Below are 8,866 nucleotides of genomic sequence, written 5' to 3'. Positions count from 1 at the left end.
CAAGAAAAATCATTGTTAAAAATTTCTCCGTGGGCATACAGACTGCCGTCTTTTGATGAGTGGGATAACTGATGGCAATAAGTTTTATCGGGAGAAGCTTGCCTTCTATGTGAAGCCCCGGCACGCTAGAAATGTTTTCGCAGGCCAAGTGGGCGCGGAACAGTGAAGTCAAGCCGGTCATAGAAAAAGAAAGTAAGGAATAATAATAATAATAATAGGTTTTGGGGGGAAAGGAAATGGCGCAGTATCTGTCTCATATATCGTGGGACACCTGAACCGCGCCGCAAGGGAAGGGATAAAGGAGGGAGTGAAAGAAGAAAGGAAGGAAGAGGTGCCGTAGTGGAGGGCTCCGGAATAATTTCGACCACCTGGGGATCTTTAACGTGCACTGACATCGCACAGCACACGGGCGCCTTAGCGTTTTTCCTCCATAAAAACGCAGCCGCCACGGTCGGGTTCGAACCCGGGAACTCCGGATCAGTAGTCTAGCGCCCTAACCACTGATCCACCGCGGCGGGAAGTAAGGAAATTCGATATCTTGTTTTTTAGGGTGCAGGATGAAAGTGTATTGAGATAATGAAACTCATCTGGCCAGAAAAGAGGTAAGGACGACTCCTGGATATGCTCAAACTGCGCATTTCTCCGTGTTCTCTTTTTCGAAGAAGGGACAGAATCCTAGAGTAGGGGCTAATTATAACAATTTACACGTGCCTCGCCGTTAGATGGGCACTCAGGGCTACTTACACGCGCCATATACGTGAGGACGCAAGCCCGCACACCTTTACGGTGGTCTCACATTTTCCTGTAACTCTCGATATGGGCTGGAAGCATACGTTCAGTCAGAAAGGTCTGAATAATTAGTGCAGGTGTGTTTGGTGGAAGGTGGAACATTACGTTTGACCTAAGTGGACATAAGCGGAGGAATAGAGAAGCAGGGGCCTTTTTCCAGCTTTTATTTTGTCGGAGAATTACTCTAAAGGCACAGTACACTGCCGTAACAAAACTTCTAAGTACATCAGAAGGAATCACTGCTCCACCGGCATTCGCAGCACTGTCTACGTCGAGCAAGCGAAGTTGATAACTTCCTTAAGGTGCCGCGAAGGGAAAGGGTTATATTACATCACCAAGGTGTTTCCTTGTCCTAAAATAAACCCAACCATCTCCCCCGTCGTTTTCGCGGACTCTGATTAAAAGGGTAGGGCGGTGTCCTTACACTTCGTGGAAAGAAAAAAAAATAGCAATCTTGTCGCTGAGCACTAGGAAAGGAATGTCGTTCGTTTGATTCCAGCATTGTGTTATGGACAATGGGTCATTGTAGCGAGGGACAGGACTTAAGCTACATGTAGTCGATGCCAAAGAAGGCATTACTATAACATGTTTTAACGACAAGCCCTTTGTTCGCCCTACTGAATTTTAAACGAGAATGGGGACTGATATCCAACACCTGTTTGGTTTTTCGTTTTTTCGCTGATGACTGTGCGCTGGGCCTTGGCACTGGCTGAATTTTAACGATATGCGCCAGCGTGCAGTAAATTCCAGTACAGCCAGTAGGAAGTTCCTTTGTCTTGTTCACGGTCGACATACTTCATGACTGCTTTTTCCCGAGATTTTAAGACTGTCGTGTTCTCTGACGTGAGAGGCTAGTGCCAAAAACCGCGACTTGTCACGTGCGCTCAAGAAACAGGGCTGAATTCTCTGCTCTGTCACTGTTGCGATATTTCGTGGGCGCTCGCTAATTGTGCCCGTAAAGGCGGGGAAGAAAGTTTTTTGTGCGCAGTCCGCTGCTTTCACAGGCAAAGCAACCAGGACTGTAGCCAAATGAATATTACTGAAACGCAATTGTTTTGGCATTATATCAATTCTTCTGCACAACTGTCGTTACTAAAGCTGCACATACAACAGCGAGGAAATAAACAGACCAAACCAACCTCAAAGCTTCGTTATCTCACTCTTAAACGATCACTGAGGAGAAGTTGAAGTTGGCCTGTATCGATTGACTACGACACTGTAACAAAATAGAGCCCATCCTTAGCCGAAAAAGGAGCTTTCATAAAGAGAAAGGGCAAAAAATAGGTTTTGCCATAACCAGCCGACTTCCCAAGTAAACTGCTTGCCAAAATCGAATTTAAGGCAAAGATCTCAAATCTTTTGGTACACTGACCTCTATTCACTTAGAAACTGCTTCAACCATTCCTTCTCGGTGTGTCCATAATGAGTTTGAAAAAAATTTTTGACTAAAGTTTTTCAGCCCCAAGTTGTTTTTCCTACCGAGAAAAAGAAACATTAACACATTAAGAAAAAGCGTAATAACCGTCTTTACTAACTCTAGTAATTAGATATAATGGTTCTGTGGGTCCTTTTAAACTAACTGACTGTGGGTACTGTTCCACGTTCAGAAGTGAGAAGGCTTGTTGCATGCGTGCAGGCGGCTGAAAATTCTAATTTCATGAAGGAGCGTTTCCGTAAAGAGCGGCAAGCGCAGGAAGAAGCCGCGTTCTCATTCTCGTTATGTAACGATTTTCTCAGAACAGTTCTTCACTCATAATGCATCATGTTTGAGACTTGCAGAAATTACTGCCTGAGCAGAAATTTATCAAAGGCGTAAGCTTCGGCCCTTCGAACATGAGAGCGATTTCTACGGAACATGTCACATAAGCCAGGAAATCCTACTCGTAGAAAATTTTATACGCTAGGGAAATTTTAAAAAATTGAGGACGCTTAAGCTTCCTCTTTAAGAGACGCGACAGCGTGTTGCAGCGTTGCCAAGGAATGCACGGAACGCCATCGCCCGATCGGCGCGACGCGTGGCCCGTTGGACAATTTAAGGAAATGACGCCTGTCTCACATATCTCGGTGGACCCCCGAACCGGACCGAAGGGAAGGAAAATAGAATGAAAATTGGTTTTAAGGAAAAGAACTGACGCCTGTCTCACAATTCTCGCTGGACACCCGTACTGTGCCGTAAGAGAAGGAAAATCCCTTCCCTTACGGCGCGGTTAAGGTGTCCACCGAGATGCGCCATTTTGCGCTCACTGCCAAGGCCGCTGATGCCGACGACACCGGCTTTTCTGCGACACGAGCTCCTTAACGCTGTCACATTAAAAGGAGTTAAAATGAAGTAATAGTTATCGGAAATTCTCAGTAATTGTCAGCGTACAGCAAAAAGTAAAATTTCTGAAGCATCCACACTAGAAGCATACGCGCAGAAGCAAGAGCGGAATGGTTTAGTTATTGATATGGGCATGGAGGCGTAAGATACAAGACGTTTGCTAGCTGAAGCTGGGAATATCATTTCGCTCACCTCCTTCACAAAACAAGAGTCCAGTCGTCCCCTCAGGTGCTTACGGGAACCATAGCAGTACAATTGTGCCCCGTTAATATAGACACTTTGATTCCTGAGAAAAACAAACCACAGAGCTAGGCTACCATCATAACCTATCGAAGAAACAAGACATAAAAAAACAAGGCTTTTCTTTTCCACACTGGTGCATTTTCCAGGGGAAATCAGACAAAAGATTGTGAACTGAGCTGAAGCTCTTGCTTCTAATCGGCCGACCACTTCGTGAAGCAACTTTGCTGTATCGCCTGTGGCTTGGTGTGGGTGGCTTGAACGAACCATTCCTCCATTGTAGTGACAAAAGCCCACGTTCTTTGTGAATGCCCTGCATACAGTAGCAAAACGCAGTTTCTGTGCCGTGTAATGGAGCGTCTAGGTTCACGTTCGCTCAGGGAAACTAAGATTCACGACCACTAGTCTCGGTGATCGTCGGTGGTAAGAGCCATCCCAGCATTGCTCTGCTTTCTGAGAGTGTCCAGCCTGCAGGGCAGGCTGTGACATCCCCGCAATGCTTACTGACTTCTGGTTTAGTTTGGTTTACGGCGGTTTAACATCCCAAAGCTACTCATGCTGTTAGAGACGCCGTAGTGAAGGGCTCCGGAAATTTCGAACACCTGAGGTTCTTTAACGTGCACTGACATCGCACAGTACACGGGCCTCTAGAATTCCACCTCCATCAAAATTCGACCCCCGCTGCCGTGATTGAACCCGCATCTTTCGGGCCGGCAGCCGAGCGCCATAACCACTGAGCGGCCGCGGCGGCTGCTTACTAACTTTTCATACCGACTTAATTTTCCTGTTTCTCCCTTTTGTTTTCATTGTCATATCCCCTCATTCCTTTCCTCCAGTGCAGGAGCAAACCGGTTTGTTCTTCCAGTAATCCTCCCTGCCTTTCCTTCTCCTCTTCCTCCCTAGACCACAAAAGAGAAGGCTGGCACTACGGCATTTGCGGAGTCACATCGTGCCCTCTGCTAATGGATGAACAATGGGAACTTCTGCTGGGGAAAATCGGCATTTTTTCGTGAATATTAATACTGACGCAACAGATGTACTGGAGCCTCACTATTCTCTGCGCATTTTTACCCTTTTAATTGCCGTGACAACGATACTCATTATTAACAAGGCGCAAATGCTTTGAAAATATTTCGTCCGCAGCTAAACTGCTCGCAATTCGAGTCGTCCGTATAAACGGAGGTCAAATTTCAGTGGTGTGACCGTAGCGGCGCGCATGTCCTGAGCCTGGGTTCCGATGCCGGCTCAGCCGCAAGCAACGCCGATTCAGTAGGAGCAAATCATCATGTAGCGCTTCGAACGAGGCATAACGTTCAAGAGCATATGTGCGAGCTTCACTGCAATTACCAGGATCAGTGCACAAGCAACCGAAAATGCATAGAGAGAGCGTGAGCCGAACCTTGTCAGGGAAGCTGTTCCACGTGAATAGAGAAATTAGGCCCAAACTTGATTAACGCCCAAGCATAGGTAGCGTCGCCGGCGGTTCGAGTTTGTTGTGTTTTTCTCTTCGGAAAAATTTTAGCGAGCAAAAAAAAAAAGCCCAGAAGAAACTACAATGCAGACAACCGAGAAAGATTTCCCTTGCGGTTAACTCCGAGTGCTTTATTATGCATAGAATTGAAAAAGACAACGAGGCTGCCGAGGAAGAATGCTTGGCCTGCAATTACGAATATTAGGATTAGGGTTCTTGGTAGGCAGAGAGAACACAAGGTTCGCCTCCGACTACAACGATGGCAATACTTAACGAAGAAAATGTAGGAGCTTTCGCTGAGCCTACAAAAATACTGAACACAATAAAACAAAGAATAGTAAGTGCAGCGCTCGTTTATATTCGCCACGAGTGTCCGCGAAACTGGATCAATTGCGCGTAAGAGAAATATTTGCCTAGAAAACGCGGCAAAAAACGATCTGCATCAGCACGTATTTTTATTGCTTATAATCAACGCCTGCGCACCTATCGCAAGAACGTTGTGTGACCTTGAAGAAAGAGAAATGGATGAACAATGTCTTTTTCTTCGAGCAACTTTTTATACATAGCGATGTGATTGCTGTGTTAGAGGATTGTCTTTAGTGGCTGTGCTCACATGAAAACGGGCAGACGAGAAATAAGATGTGAACCCTACACAGCACTCTCTTCAGACAGATTTGATCTGGCCAGATGTGTGCGCATGAATGTAAACTTTGTTTAATTTGACGGTTACGTGTGCCCATCAAAAGAAACTTGTGTCATTGTTGTTCAAATTACACAGGCTGTGGGAAAGTGCGTGAAATCTAAAGAGCAATTTAGCTTGCTTTATGTATCCGTAGTCGTTATTGCAAGGCGTCTTTCAAATTTAATAAAAGGTTGCACGATTGACACCGAAAAGCCAGTGACTACCACGGCTCTTGTTAAATAATATCCAGCTACATACAGGACACCGCTTAGAGACGCATAAAATGTTCCCGTTTTCGCACGTGAATATGAATATGAGGCTAGTGAGCTGCGCGGGGCGACCACAGGTGACAAATATGCGCATTTAATAGGCCTTAATATTAAGATCTCGCGGAACTCTCAGATTTTCTTTAAAGCTTTAGTACTTGCAGCGGAAGCTCTGTAGCACTGTAAGAAATGTTTTTTTTTCTACAACTCATCATTGTTTCCTCAACAGTAGCGAGGCGTTGGACACTGGTGGGCCCACATGAAAAACTGCCTGCACAGTTTTCTTTTGATACAGTAGCATTAAATGCCTTGTGGGGAAAACCCTGTTGTCGGCCATAAAATTCACCTGGTGGCTGGACAGAAGTGACCTCACCTGGCCGGATAAATTCTATCGGCTGGAGGAAAGTGTTGTCATTGGAACCGACGTATGCTTTTTTCCAGTGAAGGCATCAACCGCATCTAATGGTATTGCATTGGCGCTACATATTGTGATTAGTTGTACCTTAGAATTTTTTCCGGCCCGATTTACTGCGAGTATACTAATGTCATAAAATCAGAACCACTTGTCATAAAATTTCCATATACTACTGAAGATGTATAAGATAAGGCGTTATTGTTTTTTATCAGTGACAAACACTGATGGTCCCTTTTGTATCTGAGAAACGATTCAACGACACAGCGTCCGTATAGGCCACTCGTAACATGTGCACGGTAGCGTTTATATTTCGCGATCGTGCCACTCTCGAAGCTAACATACTGCCCGTGGTAGTGATCAAATAATGCGGTAGAAGAAGAACGGAACAAAATCTATTTATCCCGGTCCTCAGACATCTTGTTACTGACACGGGGCACAGCAACTCCGCAAGCGTGGTTACTTTTTCATCACATTCTGCTCTGAAGGTGTGTGCAATGTTATTATTTCCATGAAATACACACCAACTGAATACATGAGGTTTTTGAGGGTTTGGCGTCCCAAAGCAACTCAGGCTGTAAGGGACGCTGTAGTGAAGGGCTCCGGAAATTTCGACCACCTGGGGTTCTTTAACGTGCACTAACTTCACGCACTACTCGGGCCTCTGGAATTTTGTCCCCATCGAAATTTGACCTTCGCGGCCGGGGTTGAAGCCGCGTTTTTCGGCTAAGCAGCCGAGCGCCATAAACACTGAGCTACCGCGGCAGGGCTGTGAATGCAAACGTAAGATCATTCTTTAAATGTGGCTTACCCTGCGTGTTGAAAAACGGCTAGGAAACGTGAATTAACATTTATTAAAAACTAAATGCTTAGAAACGCATGCTGACAAAGCCCCTTGCTGCGGTGCATCCTTTACATTCTATAAAAGAGGACAAAAGTTAAAAACTAGCTGCTATAATGTCCATACCGTGCTGTCGATGTCTGTGGATCTGAAGCTGGAACTGGCCACAAATATCCTTGAAATAATGCTACTATGCTAAGTTTGTAACAATTCAGTTTTCTGTCATTTTAGTAGTGCCCTTTGCAGTTCTGAACAATGCTAAACCGCATCGCGCTCGGCTAAACTTATTGCCACACATTCCACTTTCGCCTCTTCGATGAAGACGACGAATAATTGATGTAAAGCATCAGAAAACTCCGGTAAGCTGTAATAAGCTCCCTAATTGATTTCGACACCTGTAAGTTCGCAGCGTCTATGATGTGCGACTTGTAGACAATGCCTTCCCTAAAGAAAGAATGAACAATCTATATTAGTTGAACGTAATCCCTTAGTGAAGAAGGTATGCTGAAATGTATAATGCTGTCTGTGTCTACAGCACTTTATTGGTTGTCCTGGAAATGGAGCTTGTTTGTGAAAACAGGAGGAAGTGGGGCGGTGGGGGGGACGCCACTTGTAGTTTTATGGCAGATACAAAAGCGTGCATAGAGCAATGCTACCCCGGTGCACACACAGAACACGAACGCGTGCATTACGACACACGCGATGGGACGCGAGGAAGTCGCAGTTAAGCTATCTTCGGAGTCCACTGGACCAAAAAATTACCCTGCGATGCCGATGGCTGTAAAAATGGCCGCAGTAGATCCGTCGCGCAAAATTATCTATTTATAATCTTAAGAAAAACGTGATGAGGGGTCGACAGAAGGATCCATCGAGCGGTTTTCGAAACTTCTGGTTGAGTTGGCGTGCTCACACAAGCTTCTAGAGTGCAGCAAGTGAACGCGGGTACTCATTCCCGCGAATGTAACTTGTAGGCGAGGCACATTTGAAACGCCGCATTACAGGTTACTAGGAGCCGATTATGAAGCCACTCATGGTGGATTAGTCGAGAACAAAGCTTCTTTAAATTAAATTTAAAATTTAATCTCCATAGACTACGCTGAGAGGTATCTTTTCTACTTACGACAGCGGGTTGCAAATGTCCCGACTTCTCTTAGCAAAGTTTTATAATACGGGTTTAGTTTTCACGTTAATTGAGGTATCCAGTGCTTGCGCACTTCTCCGTACAGACTCGTTTCGGATATAAAATGCTTAAGATATTAACACGACGTGTATTTCGCGATACTATTACGCGCATGACCTCACAGCTGTTAAACTTGAGTTTCATTCGCGTTGGTTGGATCAATGAAATATTCTTCAACAAGAAAATTGCTTTTCTTAATGTCCTTTTTGTTTTTCGTTCGAAAAAAAAGATCGTCAGTGTTAGAAAGACAGCCTCATTGCGCATACTTGTAGTATTTCGGATGTTTATAGTTGTCATGATTCAAACTGCTCTGAATTGTCAGCAATAGTTAAGAATGAGAAATCTAGAGACCTTAGAAGTAATCCTTCAAGAGGCTTAACAATGAGCAGCGGTTGATGAGCAGAAGGTCCTTGAAATTTTGTTGACTTGTTCATATGCGTCCACATATAGGCATTAAGCTGCACTTCAGCAACACAAATGTTGGAGGTAGTTAAAATATCAGCACCCCTTTGATAAAAGTGCTGCTTTACTCATTATTCATGAACCACTTCGGCTGTAATGCAACCAGCATTTTCCGCAAGCATCAGTTTTCGAGAGGCGACATTTCGTCATTCGAGTTCTCACTGGCAATGGTTGGCTGCATTATCACCGCCATGACTGCCTAC

This window comes from Amblyomma americanum, chromosome 10 (genome assembly GCF_052857255.1).
Source record: "Amblyomma americanum isolate KBUSLIRL-KWMA chromosome 10, ASM5285725v1, whole genome shotgun sequence".
Lineage (NCBI taxonomy): Eukaryota > Metazoa > Arthropoda > Arachnida > Ixodida > Ixodidae > Amblyomma > Amblyomma americanum.
This window is presented reverse-complemented; position numbering follows the sequence as displayed.